Genomic DNA, 24,456 nt, shown 5'->3' on the forward strand with positions numbered 1-24,456 from the left:
GCAACATTGCTGAATTGAGATGGGCTCAGGTAAGAATTAGGGGGGCTGAGGGTGGCTGCTACATTCAAAAGGCTTTTTATCTTAATGCCTAGAATGCATTAAGATAAAAAACCTCCTGCCTTTAGAACCCCTTTAAACAGTTTCTCCACACAGCAAAATTATTCCTGGCAGACACAAGGCCAGATATTTTTTTCTGCTGCAGTTTCCCTTACCTACAGGTCTCCTCCCCACCTCCACTCTGTGACTATATAGTGAAAGAAGAAGCAGCAGACTGATAAACGTATCTGTCTGTCAGCATCTCCTTACCAATGCAATGTATTCCTTGTTCTGCCTCTTTCCTTCCCAGTCTAATTTCCCAAGATTTTATGAATAAACTACTTTTTAAATGTTTCCTGACTTAATGCATAATACCCTGTGAGCATAAATTCATTTGAATAAAATAATTCTTTATTTTTTCAAATTAAACATTTATAAATAAATATGATGTGTTAATATTAGAGGTTATCATGATCTTTAATTTCATAATATTTTTTATAAGTAGTATTTTAAACAGTTGTACAGAAACAAATGATAGAAACAATGCAATAACTGGTACAATACTGGTGGCACTGCTGGCTCAATTAGCCAATGTTCAGAAGGTAAAACAAGACAGGACTGGCAAAAAAGAAAGGCTCAGGAAGAACATATATGAGTGCAAGGAGAAATCTGTAGATTTATGATACAACTGTGCTAATTGTTAACATTGCAGATCGATAGTCATACCTAAGAATGAACAATGAGACTAAGATCTAAATTATTGTCAGATTTCAAGATTAAATAAACTAAATCTTGCAAGCTATCACTGTTGTGGCTTATGTGCTTTTAAGTGGATTTAACATCAAAGCAGACCTAGCCTAGGACAAAGACCTTAGAAGCATTGTTACCCTGATCTTTTTAAGCAGTCTTGTCTAGCAATGTGTTCATAGGATTCTGGAATTTCAGTGAACTTTAAACACTTGTATATTGTTCATTATGGCACAATATAGGACATACTTCAAAAACGTGTGTCTATACTGCTACACCAAAGTAAACAGGAATGAGAAAAATGCTATGTAGTTTTTAAACAATTACAGCTAATTTGGTGTGCATCATTCATTAGTATTATGATTAGGGCCATAGTTATAAAGTAGTGAATGTGACATTCACCAATAATTCTCTGCAGGTGAATCTCCCTGGCACATGTGTTTTAAAATAAAGGACATGATCAACCACCTGTGAATGTTTGGTAAATGGCACTTTCACTGCTTTACTGATATGTTTTGAAAAGTAATTGTTTGTAAACCATCAGTTCTTAGGCAGCTGATTTAATAACACACTGAATGTGCTGCTTATTTATCTAGTAATCCTTGTATATTTCCTTGTTTAGGCTGATACATTGACTACTGCCCCAGGTTCCATATTTCAAGGTGTCTCATTTCTCTTGCAGCATCATATGAAGCCACACTTGCATAGAGGGACTAGAGCTGTGTCTCTCTACATCAGTGATGGTGAACCTTGGCAGCCTAGATGTTTTGGAACTACATTTACCATGATGCTCAACTACACTGCAGAGTGCGTGAGCATCATGGGAAATGTAGTTCCAAAACATCTGGGGTGCCAAGGTTCACCATCACTGCTCTACATCATTAGAAACACGCGGCTCTGTAGCCTGGGACTGAAAAGTACTCCCCTACTTCTCCCTCCTCCTGCCACTCCATTTTCCAAGCTACAAGACTGGCTTATGACTGCTTTGTACACTGTTAACTCTTTCCTGTGAAGACTGGAAGTTCAGGGAATTAGCACTGAGAGAACATGAACCAGCAGCATTGAAAGTTGCAAACTGGAAGTGCCAGGGTAGGAAATTAAACATTGTTTACAGGGGGATGTTTATTTTCTAGTGCAAAAAGTGCTAAACTAAAAACACTGATGGTTTAACACTGCTTTAAGTTTTTATTTATGTTTAGAATTTCAGGTGTTTGATTTTCTGGCATTGCCTAATGTCCGTATACATGATCTGAAAATCAGGCGACAGATCGTTCAACTTTTTTCGCTTGCTAGTCGCAAGTAGAAATTAAATAGCTTACTAGAGTTACGAAAATTCTCATACGGTTGTAGTGTATACTGTATACTACCAACCCTAAATATACAGCAGCCCGCAACAACAAATGACAATTTGTGAAGACAACAGAAAAGCAAAAATTTGCAGCGCTGTTAGATTGTGTTATAAAGTGCAATGCATTAGCACCATTGCACTTTATAACACAATCTAACAGCGCTGCAAATTTTTGCTTTTCCATTGAAAATTCTCATATGACAGAAGATACATTCGGAAGCGATGTAATGTGTTGTAGTGTATTTGTATTGTATTTTCGATCTGGTATCGTGTGAGAAAATTTTTTGTGCTTGTCCGATCGGATAATATCAGATGAACTGTCATGATCTGCTATTGAAAGCTTTGTACTAATGATTAGATTATCGTACAAACGCTTCAAAAGCAGTATTGTTCGTATGATTTTTGGATAGTTTGTACGGGCCATAAGGCTGGAATCTCTGAAAAACCCATAGGGAACCAAGTGTGACTGCCTACACTCTGCATGGAGACAGTCATATTCTCCACATGTGCTAAAATAGGTTGTTTTACCCGTGAATGGATATCCAGCAACCTTATAAATGTAGGTATAAGCTCACTAAACTTATACTTTCCATACTGAATATTTCATTTCCTTTTGTTTTTGCTCACCTGGAGTACCATCGACTCATCTGGTCAATAGTTAGATAAAATGCATGGAAGCAAATCAGGAAATGTGGGTTTCAGGGTATTTATTCTTCTGCCTCTTAATGGTATCTGATCAAGAATGTGTTTTACCTATTGGGTCCCTTTAAAGAAGCCACTATGTATGTCAGCAGGCAGAAATGCAGCACAGCTATTCCTATTGTTTTATGTTTTATACCCATCCTCCTAGAATAGGGCAAAGAAACAGACATTTCAAAGTTCAACTAACCACTCCCTTGCTGTCAGTGAGCATTATGATCATGCAATCATGCAGGAAGACATGGGAAGGAAACTTCTCTACATCAACTTAACTTTAGAAACAATATATCAAAATAACCCGCACTAAAAAATGAAGTCAAAGGAACATAACACTATGTTGCTGGCTGCAAGCACAAAATACAATGTACAAGGAAGTGTAGAGCTTGTTAAACACAGATTAAAATCCAAATGAATATAAAGTCCATAAAAATACAGGTGAAGTAAACAGTTAGAAGAAGAATATGTAGCCAAAAGGGAAGATCTTCCACAACTCCCAGTGACAATCCACTCCCAATGACACACACAGCCTCTGACCGAACACTGTTGACCCCTATTACAGGCAGTCAAACAGGGCAGATGATCACCAAGATAAGCAAACAGCAATCAAATGTCAGGCTCAGTTACATCTCCTCCGGGCACCAGCGGCCTCATGCATTCCTCAATGTATTTAGCTCAAAGAGTGTCAATGGGAAAGCACTTGTTTCCAGCCAAAAAGATGGCCGTGCTCCGCTCCCCTCTATTGCATGGTGATATCACATACCAGGGCTTGACCCAATACATTTCATCTAAAAAAAAAGACATCATCAGAGGCGTGGCTAAGTAACGACAAAGACACTTTATATATCCCAGGGGTGGAAGTGCGCAATGCGTTCCAGATCCTGCAACCGTGACACCAGAAACCGGGAGAGACCTCCATGCCTAAAAGTTTGAACATTCAAACGCAAAACCTGGTAATTTTTAAAAATGTTAATAATAATAAGATCTCCTAAAAACCTAATGAATTAGAAAAACACTCTGAGCGATTTTAACCTAAAACCTAAATCAGAAGGCAGTGAAAAAATTGTGCACCATCTTGTGGTGAAAAGACTAACTGCAATCCCAATGACATTTAAACATATAATAAAAGAGAGTCTACAATAATCAGAAAGAGGGGATAATAAGTGCAAGTAGTATATAAATATAAAAGACATATCAGAGCCATTAAATGACTACATTTAGATAAAAAAAAAAAACATTAAACAAAAACAAACAGAAATAAGTAGATTAGAAACTGAAAATGTTTTTTTAAGAAGCAAAGCAAAAAATAGGAGGAAAAACCCTCTGATTTGCATTTTAGGTTAAAATCTCTTTTTCAAAAATGTCTTTCTGATGAAACGCTTTGGATCTAGCCCTGGTATGTGACATTACTATGCAATAGAGCGGAGCACAGCCATCTTTTTGGCTGGAAACAAGTGCTTTTTCATTGATACGTTGTTTTAAATTGAATATCATGTGAGTGGATTCTTATTGAATAAATCTTCTTTATAATGATATACTGCAGTATGAGAGTGTCCCTTCTCTTTGAGTTACATACATTGAGGAATGCATGAGGCCGCTGGTGCCCGGAGGAGATGTAACTGAGCCTGACATTTAATTGCTGTTTGCTTACCTGGGTGATCATCTGCACTGTTTGACTGCCTGTAATAGGGGTTAACAGTGTTTGGTAAGAGGCTGTGTGTGTCATTGGGAGTGGATTGTCACTGGGAGTGGTGGAAGATCTTCCCTGTTGGCTACATATTCTTCTTCTCACTGTTTACTTCACCTGGATTTTTTTGGACTTTATATTCATTTGGATTTGAATCTGTATTAAACAAGCACTACACTTCCTTGTACATCAACCTAACTTTGCATAGTAACTAATCAAAGAAAAAGAAAAAGAAGAAGAAAGAATATGGCAGCATGGATTTTTTTGGCAGCTTGAAAAGGAAAATTCTACCCTATCTTCCACACTGATACCAAACTTGGCACTTAAAATAAAATAATATTTTGCTTTCCAAATTAGATGCCTTGACAAGCATGGCAGGCCCTATTCCCATTTGCCTGATTATTATTATTATAATTATAATTATTATTATTATTACTAAACAGGATTTATCTAGCACCAATAGTTTATAAAGACAGAAAAGTTACATCAAAACAAAATAGAAGAGTGTTAAGAGGACCCTGCTCATATGAGCTTACAATCTAATAGATTACATCGTTACCTTTAAACAGACAGATGACTATTGGATAGGCAAACTTTTGACTTACTGCTACAACAGCAAATTAAATAAAATTTCGGAGGCACCATCACTATCTTAAGTGTCAAGATCAACACCACTTTGTGACCACTGCATTCTGCATAATGTCATGGTTAATTTGTTGTTCACCATTCCATCAAAACAAATATCCTTTTTTTTTTGTTTTCCTGGCTTTAGGGTACTACACATTTCAATTTCCATGAAGAAAAGAAACACACTCAGGTGGTTCTGCAAGATATCTTAGTAACACATGGTAGAAAAAAACTATGTTTTTTTAAAAGTTTCCCTTGATCATTTTTTTTTTTATTTATTTACTAACATTCACTCTGCAGGTGAAAAGTTGCAATGTGAACAGCATCTACTCCTTTCAAAAAATCAATCATCTCATTATTGGTTAATTGGGTAAATTGATTTCTGTTAATCCTATATTGTTATAAAAAAAAAAAAAAAAATAATGGATGAACTAGCATTCCTTTAAATTATAGTTAAATTCAAGTGTGTCCAGATTATGTCAAAATCAAAAAGATTTTCTATTTTTACAATCAGAGGAAACCATTTTAAACTTGCTAAAAGGTACATGTAGGTTGTATGTTCTGCATGTATTTATTGTATACCAGAGAAGAAACAACCTATTTTTGGCATGCCTGCAACTTCAATAAAAGCAGGGGCATAGGAGTTACAAAAATATGTACAGTAGATACTGTTACACATGTATATACAAAAAGAGATTATACATACATAGCTGCTTACATCTGTGCTTATTTAAGTAGCATGATATAATTTATAAAATTAATAAGCATGTGTGATTCCAGTGCATGTGCCCATATGATGAATTGGCATAATTGCCATATTTACTGTATAAGCTCTTAATGCTAGCAGTAGAACCAAGAAAGTCTGTAATATAGCTGAGCTCTTTTATGTGAACCTGTGTCAAAGCTATGTACATTTAAGTATTTACATAATCTTAACAAGAAGTAAATTAGTTTTAAAACCAGGCCCCATGCAATACTTTTTTGAAATATGTAAATACTTGAATGACCATAATTTTAAATTAAAATATTATAAAATATTTAAAAAAATGCATTTTAACAAGCACCCTTACACATATGGGAAATTATATTTTATACTAGTAATGGTGAATACTCCCCAATGAGTTGACGTGTTTTGGGAGCTATTTATTTAAAGAAGCAAAACACAAATCATCATTGATATCTATCAACTAGTAAATAGAAATTCTCTCTAAGACCCCGTTCAGAATGGGGCGACACGACTTGGTGAGGTGACCTGTGAAGTCTGTGCACCGCGACCTCGGAGCGACTTGCACGGACTTCATATAATTGAAGTCAATGCAAGTCACCTCCGAGGTCGCCCCAAAGTAGTACAGGACCCTTTTTCTAAGTCGGAGAGACTTGTGTCGCTCCTATTAGAACGGGTCCTGTACTATTCAATGGCGAGCGACCCACCGCGACTTGTCAGGTGACCAAGTCGCCTGACAAGTCGCGCTAGTGTGAATGGACCCTAAATGACTAATAACAACCGCGGTAAGCCAAACAAAGAAAAAAGGAAACAACTTTCTGCCCTGGATAATCCTTGCCAACTGCCAGGTCTATCTCTTTTGACAAGCAGCACTGATTTTAGACAATGCAAGGCTCCCTCTTCAATCAAGCTCCTGTGGGGTGCCCATTATGGTTCCAAAACCCAGAATGGAGTCAGTCCACAGATACTGATTACAAATTATCTTAAAGAGGTTGTAAACCCTTTTTTTTTTTTTCTTTTTCACCCTGAAAGACAAACACAGAATGAGCTAGTATGCATTGCATACTAGCTCATTATGAAATACTTACCTTAGAACGAGCCCCCGCCGTGACGCCCGCTTAGCTGTATGACGGGCGACATGTCCAGTCGCCCTTCTTCCGGGATCGCGACATCCGGCCATTTGATTGGTCACTGGATGCATCTAAGGTAAATATCTCCTAAACGGTACATGTTTAGGAGATATTTACAGTACCTATAGGTAAGCCTTATCATAGGCTTACCTATAGGTACAAGTGTCAGAGGAGGGTTTACTTCCTCTTTAATAAAAGCTTGAAGTGGTTGTAAACACTTACATACTGTATACCCAGCAAAGTGACTGGCCTCAGGTGATACACAGAGATGAAACACATCCTCCTACATAAGCTGTACCTGTTTATCTGCAGTCTTCTCTACAATAGTTCAAAGTACTAAAGTATAACGCTTGTCTGAGAATTCCAAAAAAAGTGGTCAGTAAGCTGAAGTTACATTCTCCAGAGCTCAGTGAGGAGAGCTGTGAGAGCTGATTTGAGGGATGAGACAGATCTGAGGCTGTTAATCAGCTGGAGCTCGCTCCCCTGTCACCTTTTTTTTCTTGGTGTCAGGAAAATGTGTCAGAAGTGAGTCATGCTGACAGAAAAGGAACAAAGCAGCAAACAGAAATAGTACTTGGGGGTTGATTTACTAAAAGGTGAGAGTGCAGAATCTGGTGCAACTCTGCAGAGAAACCAATCAGCTTTCAGGTGTTTTTATCAAAGCTTATTAAAACAAACTAAATTTAGAAGCTGATTGGCTACCATGCACAGCTGCACCATATTTTGAACTCTCAAGTATTAGTAAATCAACTCCTTAGTGTTCTTAATTGAGACAAGTACACACTATAGTTGGATATGCTTTGTTCATACTTCATGTCTTAGGTTTACAACCACTTTAATGTTGAAATAAACTCTCCTATCCCTTTCAGCCAAGGAAAATGCCATCCTAGCCCTGTTTCATCTGCAACTGCCATGATGCTACACATGTGATCAGTTATACCACCAGCCATTTAATGATTTGTCAGTTTGGTTGACAGTACAAGTAAATGAGACAGTAATGCTGGGAATGTAACTGTTTTTTGAAACTATTAGATTGATCGGTTTAGTTCAGCTTTAAAGTGATTAGACTAAACAAACACATTTTAATAGCTACCTAGGGACCAGGGTACCCAATCTGATTCATTCAAGCAAACACAAAATACAGTATATTTTGTTATTTAAAGAAACAATGTACATGAATGTTTGAGGGTAGAGCATGTAAATGAACACATATAACTAAAATATGCTGCTGAATTTAATGAACATTTAAATACACTACTAACAATATTTCATGCATCAGCTTTTACTATAATAAGCATGGCAAAGCTTAAATGACCTTTTACTGTCAGGTCCCAACTACAAACTGATATGCTGCGGTGAGTTGTGCTCTAATGTAAAATATGTTAGTGTGGTGAAATTCACAATGGCACTATAACACACCACAAATAGAGCAAGTGTTTTGCCATGATAGCAAAAATGCACTTTAATGCTTGTGTGTTAGCGCATGTTGCCACAACATATGTGTAAATGTTGCTTACGTAGGGCTAATTTTGTGTACAGTTGTGTTTCAGGGCACTGCAAAAGAGAAAAAAAAATAAAAATCATGGAAGAATTCAAATTTAAGTGTATAGAAACATAGAAATGTGACAACAGAAAAAAAGACAGAGTAGTCTATTTTTTTTATTTTTTATATATGTAGCACCCTAAAGGTAGGTGCTAGGTAAATGTATAGTGGACCTTGTCTGGAGGAAGTGTGTGGCACGGTGTCTTTGGCGGGAGCAGAGTCCCAGGAAGGAGAGTGCACCTGTCTCTCCTGCTGTCTGAGGAAGTGGATGTCTCGGGGTGTCGCCTGAGAATCCAGAGAGTGCTGAACTGAGCTGAGGGGATCCGGTGTGCCGAAAGCCTGCGGAGTGTGAGAGGGGTCCAGTACCAGGAAAGCCTACACAGGTCGTGAGTACTGCAGATTGTCCCTGGGGTCTGCCAGAGTCAGAGGGGACCACTCCGGAAGAGGATCTGGGATCCAGTGCCAGCTAGCTGAAAGGGGGTACCTAGGTTGAGGACCCTGAATGTACAGAGGGGGTACATAGTCAGTGAACCCCAAAGAATTCAAGGTTAAAGGGGGCACCTGCAGTTGCGCCCTGAATTGTACAGAATGTGTCAGTTAACAGTTGCAGCTTTACAGAACCCTACAACGTACTACCTCAAGCCAGTGCAAGGCAGGAGGGGAGTATTCAGTGACTTTGCAGTAAAGCAGTGTCAGTAATTCTACAATTTACAGTCTTGGGTCTTCTGGACTTATTGTCGAGGATCCAGCACTTCTATCAAGCTACAGTATGTTCTCAGTGTTAGTGAGGGTTGGCTGGCATCAGCTGGTGTCAAGGAAGCGCCAACAGGCATTTTTTAAGGATTAAGTCTCAAATGTAATTAGTTAAGCCTAAAGGAGTATCCCACTCATTCCCTTCTCTCATCCCCCTTTTCTACAATAAAAAAACACAAAACCAAGATGCCAGAGTCGTCCATGTCTCAGCTCTCACACCCAGGGTCGCAGCTCACATGGGCTGGAGAGGTAACCGGTAACAATGGCAAACACACATCAGGCCACAGGCCTGGAAAACCTGCTACATATACATGTTTGTGTATATATATATATATATATATATATATATATATATATATATATATATATATATATATATATACATGTTTTATTGTTTCTTAATTAGGTGTTATGTCTAAGTATAGATCTATGTTTGTTACAAACATTTTTCAAGCCACTTACTGTTGACTGGCTCACTACCTCTGCTGGAAGTTTATTCCAAGCATCAGCTACCCTTTCATTGAAAATACTTCCTAAGATTAGTTTTTAACCACTTGCCTACTGGGCACTTTTACCCCCTTCCTGCCCAGGCCAATTTTCAGCTTTCAGCGCTCTCACGCTTTGAATGACAATTACGCGGTCATGCTACACTGTACCCATATGGAATTTTTATCATTTTTTTTCACACAAATAGATCTTTCTTTTGGTGGTATTTAATAACCTCTGGGTTTTTATTTCTTACAAAAATAAAAGGAAAAAAAGACAGAACATTTTGAAAAAAAAATGTTTTTCTTATTTTCTCTGAGTAAATTTTGAAAATAAATAAATATTGCTCCTTCACTGATGTGCGCTGATGAGGCGGAACTAATGGGCACTGATGGGCACTGATGAGGTGGCACTTATGGGCACTGATGAGGTGGCATTTATGGGCACTGATGAGGTGGCACTTCTGGGCACTGATGAGGTGGCACTAATGAGGAGGTACTAATATGCCGCACTGATGAGCACTGATATGTGGCACCGATGAGCACTGATAGGCGGCACTGATGAGCACTGATAGGTGGCACTGCTGGGCACTGAGAGGTGGCACTGCTGGGCACTGAGAGGCGGCACTGATGGACAGCACTGATGGCCACTGAGAGGCGGCACTGATGGGCACTGAGAGGCGGCACTGATGGACACTGATGGGTGGCACTGATGGACACTGATGGGTGGCACTGATGGGCAGCACAATAAAGTGCCCACACTCAGTGCCCATAGTGCTGCTAGTCAGTGCCCATCAGTGTCTAGATGAGCAGGCACTGATGGGCACTGACTGACAGCACTATGGGCACTGATTGTGGGCACTGATGGGGTCACTGATGGCGGGCACTGTGGGCAGTTATGGCATTTTTTTCCCCCTATTGTGTAATCAGGGCACTGGTGATCAGTGCCCTGATTACATTCCTCTGTGTCCCCTTACCGCTGATCGGCTCTCCTCTTCCTCACACTGCAGTCTCTGTGTGAGGAAGGAAAGCTGGCGATGAGAGAGATCATCTCTCATTGCATGGTCCGATCACGTGGTAAATGGCCGCTGTGATTGGCCATTCACCACGATCTGTGAATGGCTGTGTTCAAGGGACACGGCCGACACAGATTTTCCCCGATGCGCGCACGCGGGAGCGCGCGGGGAGCCTGTTACTGGGAGGCGGTTTAAAGACGGCCTCCTGGAAATTAGAGCCCGGGCTGTAGCCGTCTTTTGACTATAGCGCGGGTGGAAGGTGGTTAACTTTCATCCAGTTATTTTGATGCCGTGTCTATGTGTTCTTGATTTAGGTTTCATATTGAAAAATCTGGCCTCCTGATCCTTATTCACCCCTTGATGTATTTAAAGGTTTCAGTCATGTCTCCCCTTTCCATTCTTTGCTCCAGACTGTACATATTAGGTATGTTAAGTCACTCTAAATATGTTCTATCCCCCAGACCTTTCACCATTTTTGTTACTTATCTCTGGACTTGTTCTATCTTATTAATTGCTCTTTGTAAGTGAGGTCTCCAGAACTGGACACAGTATTCCAAATCAGGTCTCACTAAAGATCTACAGGTACAACTCAAAAAATTAGAATACCATCAAAAAGTTGATTTATTTCAGTAATTAAATTCAATAAGTGAAGCTCGTATATTTTATATAGATGCATTACACACAGAGTGATATATTTCAAGCATTTCTTTATTTGATGCTTTTGGCTTACAGCTAGTGAAAACCCAAAATTCAATATCTCAGAAAATTTGATTATTACATAGGACCAATAATAAAAAATATTTTTAATACAGAAATGTTGGTTTACTGAAAAGTATGTCCATGTACAGTATAGTATGCACTCATTACTTGGTCGGGGCTCCTTTTGCATGAATTACTGCTTCAATGTGGCGTTGCATGGAGGTGATCAGCCTGTGGCACTGCTGAGGTGTTATGGAAGCCCAGGTTTCTTTCATAGTGGCTTTCAGCTCATCTGCATTGTTGGGTCTGGTGTCTTTCATCTTCCTCTTGACAATACCCCACAGAATTTCTATGAGGTTTAGGTCAGGCAAGTTTGCTAGCCAAATCAAGCTCAGTAATACTGTGATCATTGGCTCCCCAGATCATCCCATACTGTGGAAAATGTTGCATTTATTTTGGAAATCAAGGTCCCAAAGTCTGGAGGAAGAGTGGAGAGGCCCGGAATCAAAGTTGCATGAGGTCCAGTGTGAAGTTTCCACAGTCCATGATGATTTGGAGAGCCATTTCATTTGCTGGGGTTGGTCCACTGGGTCCAGTACCAGGAAAGCCTACACAGGTCGTGAGTACTGCAGATTGCCCCTGGGGTCTGCCAGAGTCAGAGGGGACCACTCCGGAAGAGGATCTGGGATCCAGTGCCAGCTAGCTGAAAGGGGGTACCTAGGTTGAGGACCCTGAATGTACAGAGGGGGTACATAGTCAGTGAACCCCAAAGAATTCAAGGTTAAAGGGGGCACCTGCAGTTGCGCCCTGAATTGTACAGAATGTGTCAGTTAACAGTTGCAGCTTTACAGAACCCTACAACGTACTACCTCAAGCCAGTGCAAGGCAGGAGGGGAGTATTCAGTGACTTTGCAGTAAAGCAGTGTCAGTAATTCTACAATTTACAGTCTTGGGTCTTCTGGACTTATTGTCGAGGATCCAGCACTTCTATCAAGCTACAGTATGTTCTCAGTGTTAGTGAGGGTTGGCTGGCATCAGCTGGTGTCAAGGAAGCGCCAACAGGCATTTTTTAAGGATTAAGTCTCAAATGTAATTAGTTAAGCCTAAAGGAGTATCCCACTCATTCCCTTCTCTCATCCCCCTTTTCTACAATAAAAAAACACAAAACCAAGATGCCAGAGTCGTCCATGTCTCAGCTCTCACACCCAGGGTCGCAGCTCACATGGGCTGGAGAGGTAACCGGTAACAATGGCAAACACACATCAGGCCACAGGCCTGGAAAACCTGCTACATATACATGTTTGTGTATGTATATATATATATATATATATATATATATATATATATATATACATGTTTTATTGTTTCTTAATTAGGTGTTATGTCTAAGTATAGATCTATGTTTGTTACAAACATTTTTCAAGCCACTTACTGTTGATAAAAAAAATTCAATATCTCAGAAAATTTGATTATTACATAGGACCAATAATAAAAAAGATTTTTAATACAGAAATGTTGGTTTACTGAAAAGTATGTCCATGTACAGTATAGTATGCACTCATTACTTGGTCGGGGCTCCTTTTGCATGAATTACTGCTTCAATGTGGCGTTGCATGGAGGTGATCAGCCTGTGGCACTGCTGAGGTGTTATGGAAGCCCAGGTTTCTTTCATAGTGGCTTTCAGCTCATCTGCATTGTTGGGTCTGGTGTCTTTCATCTTCCTCTTGACAATACCCACAGAATTTCTATGAGGTTTAGGTCAGGCAAGTTTGCTAGCCAAATCAAGCTCAGTAATACTGTGATCATTGGCTCCCCAGATCATCCCATGCTGTGGAAAATGTTGCATTTATTTTGGAAATCAAGGTCCCAAAGTCTGGAGGAAGAGTGGAGAGGCCCGGAATCAAAGTTGCATGAGGTCCAGTGTGAAGTTTCCACAGTCCATGATGATTTGGAGAGCCATTTCATTTGCTGGGGTTGGTCCACTGTTTAATCAAGTCCAAAGTCAGTGCAGCGCTCTACCAGCTCTTTATGCTTCCCTCTGCTAATCAGCTTTATGGAGATGCTTATTTCATTTTTCAGCAGGACTTGGAACCTGCCCACACATTCAAAAGTACCAATACCTGGTTTAATGATCATGGTATTACTGTGCTTGATTGGCCAGCAAATGCACCTGACCTAAACCCCATAGAGAATCTGTGGGGTATTGTCAAGAGGAAAATGAGGGACACCTGACCCAACAATGCAGATGAGTTTAAAACCATTATCAGAGAAATCTGGGCTTCCATAACACCTTAGCAGTGCCACAGTCTGATTGCCTCCATGCCACGTATTGATGCAGTAATTCATGCAAAAGGAGCCCTAACCAAGTATTGATTGCATAACATACTGTGCATGGACATATTTTTCAGTAAGCCAACACTTCTGTATTTAAAATCTTTTCTTTTTTTTTTTTTAATTTAAAATTTTTATTGCAATACAAAGATCGAAATATGGATACAACAGACCATATAGATGTCAACATTTAACTAACACAGCACAACAAAAGATCAAGATGGGGAATATCCACCATTTGGCATAGAGAATAGGGGTGCGAACACCCCTCTACCAGGTAAAACTGTAGAAGTGCATGAGGTGAAAATTGAAGCAGCTTATCTAGCACAATCATAAGGGGGGTGAAGGGGGAGGGGGAGTGGGATGGGGGATAGGAGATCGGTCAGAACTCAATGACCCCTCTCCGGGGGGGGGGGGGCCCTTGGAAGTTGACCAAAGACGGGTCCTTATAGGAGAATGATGTAAAAATGTCCCATAGTTCCGAAGTTATCGAAGATGACGATAGGTAGGTCTTCCATTTATTGAAAAATCGACTTTGAGGTGAAGAAGAATTACAGTCTGTGTTGATACAGTCCTTGCGTAAGAGATTGGTGAGCTCTCTTTTTAGTTGAGGAATAGAAGGACATGTGGAAGAAATCCATTGAGTTAAAATTACCCTCCTGGCCACCAATAAAACAGTAAGGATCCAAATTCGCGGTAGGGAAGAAGATGAACTTGACCATAGTTGTAGGCGTTTGTCCCAGTATCCAAAGATCAAAAGCATTGGGTCCTTGGGCAGTTGAAGCAGGGTGATGCTGTGAAGGAAGTTCAGTACCTGATCCCAGAACGATGATATATAGGAGCATGACCAGAATTTGTGAGTTAAAGAGGGTCTCTCGTCTTTGCACATAGGACACTTACTAGAGGTGGGGTTGGACTTATCCGACAAAAACGGAATATTAGCGCGGTGAAGAATTTTCAGCTGGGTTTCCTTCCAGACTTCATTAGGAGTAAGTTGAATCGTGGACCGGTAGCCCTGAAAGATATCGGAGAGGACGTTCTCTCCCGGAAAGTCTTTTAACCAATTGGAGACAGTGGAGTCAGCGAGAGCTGATGGACAAGAGTTCAAAAATGGTTTGTATATGTGTGAAATGCTGAAGTTTCCAGACTCTAACAGGGTGTCTATAAGAGACCTTTTGAACCTGCTTCTAGGTTCCTGGTGGGAGGAGCGTATAAAATGGAGACATTGTGACAGGACAAAGGTATGTGAAGCAGGAAGATTATATTTTGCAAGAAGAACCTGGTTAGGGTGAGGAGATTCTGTGATTGGGTCACATAAGTCCGCAAAGGTCCGTAGGCCTCTAAGTTCCCATAGTCGAAATGCCTTCAGGTCCATGCCCGGTGTAAAGTCAGGATGCCCCCTTATAGGGAGGTATTTAGAGATGGATAAAGGTAGTCAAAGACATTTACGTATTTCTCTCCAGGCTATACTAGTGTCTCTCAATAGAAGATTGTGGCGGAGCTCTGGCCGCATGGTCACCCATTTGACATGGAGATGTGCAGATAGGGAGAATGGTTTGGACATTTCAGACTCCAGAGTAAAATTGGAATAACGAGAGGTCTGAGATATCCAGTCCAATGCTATCCGGAGGAGACGAGACAAATTATACTTTCTTATATCAGGGAAGTCAATGCCACCTTCGCTTCTGGGTAGGCTAAGCTTCTTGAGGGCAATGCGGGGTCGTTTGCCCCTCCAAAGGAATTTGGAACATGCCCGGTTGAGAGATTGAATGTCTTTGTGCTTGAGTAATAAAAGCAAGGTTTGGAGGGGGTAAAGTAGGCGTACAAAACTCACCATTTTTATTAAGTGGCACCTGCCCAGAAGTGAGAGGGGTAAATCCCTCCAATTCTCCAGTTCCTGAATGATTTTGGCGAATAAAAGAGGGTAATTTAATGAGTAAACAGATGAGGGGGACTTCCCTATTTTGATGCCTAAATATGTTATGTGGGATTTGGCAACCTGAAAAGGAGAATTAGATATCCATGGCCTATTAATAGAAACACAGAGGGGAGTATCTTTCTCTTAGAATAGTTGATTTTCATGCCTGAGCATGGTCTAAAGATATCAAAGACAGAGACAATCGCTGGAATGTCGGCAGCTGGGTCGGATGTAAAAAGTAGGACGTCGTCTGCGAACAGGGATAGACGCAGTTCCTGGGAGCCGATGCGGATCCCATGTAAGGGGGCTTTAGTAAGTAGGAATCTCGAAAGAGGTTCTATTGCCAGATTAAAAAGCAGCGGTAAGAGTGGACAGCCTTGTCGTGTACCTTTAAAAAGATGGAATTCCTCAGTGAGGGATCCCGCCACACATAACCTGGCCGCAGGAGAAGCATACATGGACTGCACAAGCTGCACAAAAGGACCTGTGAACCCCATAGCATCCAAGACCACGTGCAGCCACTTGAAATCTACGTTGTCAAAAGCTTTCTCCGCGTCCAGAGTTACTATGGCGAGATCACCCTCCGGGTGGAGTCGGGCCTGGTCTAGGGACAGGAGGACCTTACAGATATTGGCAGAGGCTGACCTCCCTTTGGTGAAGCCTCATTGCGCTGGGTGAATAAGATGAGGCATAATGAGGGTGAGACGAGAGGCCACTATTTTGGACAGTATCTTTACATCCATAGAGTAGTGTGGTGAGTCCTGCGCTGTCTAGGGAGAACGATTTAAAAGGGTTGGTGTAGGTCCCAGATGCTGCTAGTACCAGAACTGATAACCATACAGTGTCAAAATCATAAACAGGTGGGGGGTACTGCGCTTCTGGGTTGATAGTGTATGAACTGTGTTAGGTATAAATGCCTGTCACAATGAAAGAAGGGAACTACAACATGTGTGGGTGATTTAAATAAATAAGGTGCTATGTATAAAAAATGCAAAATAAATCCGTACTCAAATACAAAATTCCCCAGTGCTAAAATATTGACACGGCACTCTAAAAGTATATAAATAGATAAGAAAGTAGAAAACCCCTTATAGTGCTAATAATGCTATAGTGACAAATAAAGTGCTCAGGTGTAGGGTTGAGCGAACACCTAGATGTCCGTGTTCGACGGGTTCGGCCGAACTTTAAAAAAAAGTCCGGGTCCGTGTCCCGGACTTTTACCGAACTTTTCCCGGACACCGAACCCCATTGAAGTCAATGGGGACCCGAACTTTAAGGCACTAAAATGGCTCTAAAACACCAAAGGAAAGGGCTAGAGTGCTGCAAATGGCAGCAAAACGTAATTAAGAGCATGGCAAGTGCTCTGCAAACAAATGTGGATAGGGAAATAACTTAAAACAACAAAAAAAAACAGAAAAATAAAACAATGTTCTTCTTCATCTCTGAAGGACGAGGCCCATATGGAGTAGGAGGGAGGTTGAGGTGGTGGTGGATGTGGCGGTGACTAGACATATGCCGGTTTTCGGTAATTCGATATATCGCGGTATTGCATAGCCACGGTATTGTTATTGTGGCATTTTTAAAATACCGAGTTTCTCTGTCAAGTCTGCCTGACTTGTGAATTGATACATTTCAGTGAGCTGGATGACTCATTCACTCACTCAGCTAACACCTTTCAGCATTAAGGCTCGGGTCACACTATTGCGATGCGGGAAGGCTGCGAATTCGCAGCCTTTTCCCGCATCGCACACGCACCCCCGGCAGTTCACACTGCCATATGCGATACGCTGGGGGTGTCAATGTAATCTTAACGACACCCCCAGTTTGATCGCATATCGCAGTGCGATCGTGCAGTTCGCACAGGATGGGATCGCACAAGTGTGAACCGCTGTGCGATCCGATCCTGATGCGGCTGCAAAAATGCCTCCTGTGCGTGTTTGCACCGGGTGCGATGCGAATTTAGCCATACAAACTGTATGGCTAAACTCGCACCGCACAGCTGATCGCATGTAATGTCGGAGCAGTGCGCTCCGACATTACATGCGAACCCGGCACTCGCATGAGTGTGAACCGGGTCTAAGTCTCCTAACTATAAACAAAAATGATTACATTTGTATCTTTTCCTTCCCTCTGCCAGGGAGAAAGGAAGTTTAACCTCTTAAAGACTGGATCTTTTTCTGACACTTGCTGCTTGCAAGTTAAAATCAGTTTTTTTTTTGCTAGAAAAGTACTTAGAACCCCCAAACATTTTATATATTTTTTTAGCAGAGACCCTACAGAATAAAATGGCGATTGTTGTAATATTTTATGTCACACTGTATTTGCGCAGCAGTCTTTCAAACGCAATGATTAGACTTTAATGAATAAAAAAAAAAAAAAAAACGTAACAGTAAAGTTATCCCAATTTTTTTTTTTTTTGTTACACAGAGAATCGTGAGAGAATCGTGATCTTTATTCCAAGCTAAAAAATCGTGATTCTCATTTTGGCCAGAATCGTGCAGCTCTAATAAATATATATATACACACACACACGCCTAGCAGCCCACATTACATTATTATATAGCCATCAAGCAGTGTCTGGCCTACCTGGTGATGACTGGTCCTGGCGCTCTGATCCGATGGCCTGGTCTTTAAAGGGGCAAATCCTTGCGATCCAGAAGTGGTTAAACCTGCAGGAGGACCGGTGTTTTTATCTATTAATGACTTTACTATTGCTTTAGGCCTGGTTCACATGTATGCGGGTTGGTGGTTCACATGTATGCGGGTTGGCGGTTCACATGTATGCGGGTTGGCGGCCCACATTTGCACAGGCATAGCAGCCCATTGATTTGAACGGGCTGCTATGCCCTCATTTTCCGCAGAAAAAAGGTGCATGCAGCATTTTTTTTAAATTCAGTGGCCTTGAAATCCATCCTGCTTTTGCACCATGCGACTAACCTGCAGTTCCTGCTCTGGCAAGCTTTCTGCATTTTTTGTATACGTGGGCACGGCATTTAAAAATAAACAGTTTGCGTGTGCAGCAACGGCAGGTAAGTCGCATGGTGCAAAAGAAGGATGGATTTCATGGCCACTGCATTTTTTCAAATTCTGCATGCACCTTTTTTCAGCTGAAAACGCAGGCATAGCAGCTCAAGCCCATTCACATCAATGGGCTGCTATGCCTGTGCAAATGTGGGCCCCCAACCCGCATACATGTGAACCAGGCCTAAAGCAATAGTAAAGTCATTAATAGATAAAAACACCGGTCCTCCTGCAGGTTTAACCAATTAATGACTTTACTATTGCTTTAGGCCTGGTTCACATGTATGCGGGTTGGGGGCCCACATTTGCACAGGCATAGCAGCCCATTGATGTGAATGGGCTTGAGCTGCTATGCCTGCGTTTTCAGCTGAAAAAAGGTGCATGCAGAATTTAAAAAAATGCAGTGGCCATGAAATCCATCCTTCTTTTGCACCATGCGACTTACCTGCCGTTGCTGCACACGCAAACTGTTTATTTTTAAATGCCGTGCCCACGTATACAAAAAATGCAGAAAGCTTGCCAGAGCAGGAACTGCAGGTTAGTCGCATGGTGCAAAAGCAGGATGGATTTCAAGGCCACTGAATTTTAAAAAAATGCTGCATGCACCTTTTTTCTGCGGAAAATGAGGGCATAGCAGCCCATTCAAATCAATGGGCTGCTATGCCTGTGCAAATGTGAACCACCAACCCGCATACATGTGAACCAGGCCTAAAGCAATAGTAAAGTAATTTATAAACAACACCTCCTTCAGGTTTAACCACTTCTTGACCACAAGGATTTGCCCTCTTAATGACCAGGCCATCGGATCGGAGCCGAGCGCCAGAACCAGTTATCACCAGTTAGGCCAGACACTGCTTGATGACCTATTTTAGGCCTGGTTCACAGAGTCTGTACTGACTGACTATATAATAATGTGCATAAGTGAACCAAAGCCCCTAAATTCAGCAATGAAATTGAAGTGAGGTGGAAATTTAATAATTTAAATTTAATAATAGAATACCGTGATAATACCGTATACCGTGGCAAAACCTTAATCAATTAATCGCAGCATGAAAATCTGATACCGTCACAAGCCTAGCGGTGACATAGGCGTGCGCACAGGGTGTGCTGGGTGTGCCTGGGCACACCCTAATCACCTAGGGCACATAGCATTGCCAGTGAGGAGATGGGAAAGATCTCCCTGGGACCTGCTCTGCTCTATTTCTCCTTGCCTACAGGTACATGGCCCCGATACATTACTCTCCCTGCTGGCAAACACATGCATGTGTATTTCAACTTTGGGGTGCACACCTTAATGCAATAGGCTGCGCACACCTATGGGCGGTGTAGGTGGAAGCGGCGGTGGAGGAGGACCAGGGCCGGATTAACAGCATCATGGGCTTGGTGCTGAGGATTTTGAAGGGCCTTAAGGGCCGTGCCTTGCCATGCACCCAGAGGAGGAAGGGTGCAGCCATGCATGCCTAATTCAACATGGGATGCTGTCTCTGAAGCCCATAAACACATCCATGCATCGCCAACTGTCCCTCCTTGTCCGGCCTTCACGCTGTGTGGGGAGGTTCTGAGGGTGCTGCCTGGGGAAGCGAGCATAGAAGCCAGACTTCTGTGTTTACAAGTGACAGAAGAGCGGTAACAGTGAATATGGCCAACCCGGGGCCTATATAAAAGGTAGGGGCCTGGAGCTGCAGCTCCAATAGCCCCTACATTAATCTGGCCCTGAGGAGGAGGACGAGGTAGCCAACACTGCTTCTTTTCAAAAATTTTAAATGAGGGTACACCCCAAAAGAGTGAGAAAGAGCAAAAATGGAACAATGGGTGGGTAAGGTCGGTATCCATTGCTATTCTGCATAAGGTACGGAAAAGTCCCGTGGGATCCATGCCTGGTTCATTTTAATGAACGTGAGCTTGTCCACATTGTCTCTGGACAGGCGGCTGCGCTTGTCTGTTATAACGCCCCCAGCCGTGCTAAATACCCGTTCAGATAATACACTGGCTGCAGGGCACGCCAGCACCTCCAAGGCGTAAAGGGCAAGCTCAAGCCATGTGCCCAATTTGGAGACCCAGAAGTTGAAGGGGGCAGACCCGTCATTCACTACATGTAGGCGTGTGCACACATACTGCTCCACCATGTTGGTAAAATGCTGCCTCCTGCTAAGACGTTCCATCTGAGCTGCTGGTGCTGCTGTTTGTTGTGGCGTGCTGACAAAGCTTTTCCACATTTCGGCCATGCTAACCCTGCCTTCTGAGGTGCTGGCGGTGCCCTGGTTGCGTTGGCGACCTCCTCCTCCTCCTCCTCTGCCTTGTGCTTCCACTGTGGCCCCGCTGTCAGATGGGAATGCCAGCAGCATGGCGTCTACCAGCGTGCGCTTGTACTCGCGCATCTAGCGATCGCGCTCCAGTGAGTGAATTAAGGACGGTACGTTGTCCTTGTAACGGGGATCCAGCAGCGTGGCCACCCAGTAATCAGCACAAGTTAGAATGTGGGCAACTCGGCGGTCGTTGTGGAGACACTGCAGCATGTAATCGCTCATGTGTGCCAGGCTGCCCAGAGGCAACGAAAGGCTGTCCTCTGTGGGAGGTGTATCGTCCGTGTCCTCTGTATCCCCCCAGCCACGCACCAGTGATGGCCATGAGCTGGCCTGGGTGCCACCCTGCTGTGAACATGGTTCCATCTCCTCCTCCAGCTCCTCCTCCTCCTCATCCTCCTCATCCTCCAGAACTGTGCCCCTGCTGGACAATTGCGTCCCTGGCGTTTGCGTGTGCAGGAACCCACCCTCGGAGCCCCTTGCGAATGACTGCCCTGAAAGCCTTGGAAATGTTACCTCTTCATCCTCCTCCTCCTCCTCATCCTGTGCCACATCCTCTTCCATCATCGCCCGAATTGTTTTTTCAAGGAGGCATAGAAGTGGGATAGTTAAGCTGAGAACGGCGTCATTGCCACTGGCCATGTTGGTGGAGTACTCAAAACAGCGCAACAAGGCACACAGGTCTCGCATGGAGGCCCAGTTAAATTAAATAGCGGAATAGAAAATATGATCCAAAAAAAGTGTATGTATATCACACGTACACAACCACACTGGGCCCCAATTACTATTGTTTGTACCCCTAAAAGGCTAGATGAGGAGTAGGGGGAGTATGGAACAGGCAGCACCCTCAAACCTTCAGAAGTATGAGATGAACCCCAACAACTTGGAAAGGTGGATCTCTCTCACACGTACCGACACAGACTATCCCGCAATTCAATTGATCCTCAAAGGTTTTTATTGAATAGCGGAATAGGAAATATGATCAAAAAAAGTGTATGTATCTCGCACGTACACAACCACACTAGGCCCCAATTACTATTGTTTGTACCCCTAAAAGGCTAGATGAGGAGTAGGGGGGGTATGGAACAGGCAGCACCCTCAAACCTTCAGAAGTATGAGATGAACCCCAACAACTTGGAAAGGTGGATCTCTCTCACACGTACCGACACAGACTATCCCCCAATTTAACTGATCCCCAAAGGTTTTTGATTAAATAGCGGAATAGAAAATATGATCCAAAAAAAGTGTATGTATATCACACGTACACAACCACACTAGGCCCCAATTACTATTGTTTGTACCCCTAAAAGGCTAGGAGTAGGGGGAGTATGGAACAGGCAGCACCCTCAAACCTTCAGAAGTATGAGATGAACCCCAACAACTTGGAAAGGTGGATCTCTCTCACACGTACCAACACAGACTATCCCCCAATTTAACTGATCCCCAAAGGTTTTTGATTAAATAGCGGAATAGAAAATATGATCCCAAAAAAGTGTATGTATATCACACGTACACAACCACACTAGGCCCCAATTACTATTGTTTGTACCCCTAAAAGGCTAGGAGTAGGGGGAGTATGGAACAGGCAGCACCCTCAAACCTTCAGAAGTATGAGATGAACCCCAACAACTTGGAAAGGTGGATCTCTCTCACACGTACCAACACAGACTATCCCCCAATTTAACTGATCCCCAAAGGTTTTTGATTAAATAGCGGAATAGAAAATATGATCCCAAAAAAGTGTATGTATATCACACGTACACAACCACACTAGGCCCCAATTACTATTGTTTGTACCCCTAAAAGGCTAGGAGTAGGGGGAGTATGGAACAGGCAGCACCCTCAAACCTTCAGAAGTATGAGATGAACCCCAACAACTTGGAAAGGTGGATCTCTCTCACACGTACCAACACAGACTATCCCCCAATTTAACTGATCCCCAAAGGTTTTTGATTAAATAGCGGAATAGAAAATATGATCCCAAAAAAGTGTATGTATATCACACGTACACAACCACACTAGGCCCCAATTACTATTGTTTGTACCCCTAAAAGGCTAGGAGTAGGGGGAGTATGGAACAGGCAGCACCCTCAAACCTTCAGAAGTATGAGATGAACCCCAACAACTTGGAAAGGTGGATCTCTCTCACACGTACCAACACAGACTATCCCCCAATTTAACTGATCCCCAAAGGTTTTTGATTAAATAGCGGAATAGAAAATATGATCCCAAAAAAGTGTATGTATATCACACGTACACAACCACACTAGGCCCCAATTACTATTGTTTGTACCCCTAAAAGGCTAGGAGTAGGGGGAGTATGGAACAGGCAGCACCCTCAAACCTTCAGAAGTATGAGATGAACCCCAACAACTTGGAAAGGTGGATCTCTCTCACACGTACCAACACAGACTATCCCCCAATTTAACTGATCCCCAAAGGTTTTTGATTAAATAGCGGAATAGAAAATATGATCCCAAAAAAGTGTATGTATATCACACGTACACAACCACACTAGGCCCCAATTACTATTGTTTGTACCCCTAAAAGGCTAGGAGTAGGGGGAGTATGGAACAGGCAGCACCCTCAAACCTTCAGAAGTATGAGATGAACCCCAACAACTTGGAAAGGTGGATCTCTCTCACACGTACCAACACAGACTATCCCCCAATTTAACTGATCCCCAAAGGTTTTTGATTAAATAGCGGAATAGAAAATATGATCCCAAAAAAGTGTATGTATATCACACGTACACAACCACACTAGGCCCCAATTACTATTGTTTGTACCCCTAAAAGGCTAGGAGTAGGGGGGAGTATGGAACAGGCAGCACCCTCAAACCTTCAGAAGTATGAGATGAACCCCAACAACTTGGAAAGGTGGATCTCTCTCACACGTACCAACACAGACTATCCCCCAATTTAACTGATCCCCAAAGGTTTTTGATTAAATAGCGGAATAGAAAATATGATCCCAAAAAAGTGTATGTATATCACACGTACACAACCACACTAGGCCCCAATTACTATTGTTTGTACCCCTAAAAGGCTAGGAGTAGGGGGAGTATGGAACAGGCAGCACCCTCAAACCTTCAGAAGTATGAGATGAACCCCAACAACTTGGAAAGGTGGATCTCTCTCACACGTACCAACACAGACTATCCCCCAATTTAACTGATCCCCAAAGGTTTTTGATTAAATAGCGGAATAGAAAATATGATCCCAAAAAAGTGTATGTATATCACACGTACACAACCACACTAGGCCCCAATTACTATTGTTTGTACCCCTAAAAGGCTAGGAGTAGGGGGAGTATGGAACAGGCAGCACCCTCAAACCTTCAGAAGTATGAGATGAACCCCAACAACTTGGAAAGGTGGATCTCTCTCACAC

At 42.3% G+C, this 24,456-nt stretch overlaps 1 protein-coding gene across 2 annotated transcripts in view; it reads right to left on the minus strand.

The window, feature by feature from the left end:
* Nucleotides 1–24,456, minus strand: part of CDH12 (cadherin 12) — a 1,418,552-nt gene that overhangs the window by 302,202 nt on the left and 1,091,894 nt on the right. The window lies entirely within an intron of this gene.

The sequence above is a fragment of the Pelophylax lessonae genome (genome assembly GCF_965119305.1).
Source record: "Pelophylax lessonae genome assembly, chromosome: 5".
In the NCBI taxonomy this organism is placed as follows: Eukaryota; Metazoa; Chordata; class Amphibia; order Anura; family Ranidae; genus Pelophylax; species Pelophylax lessonae.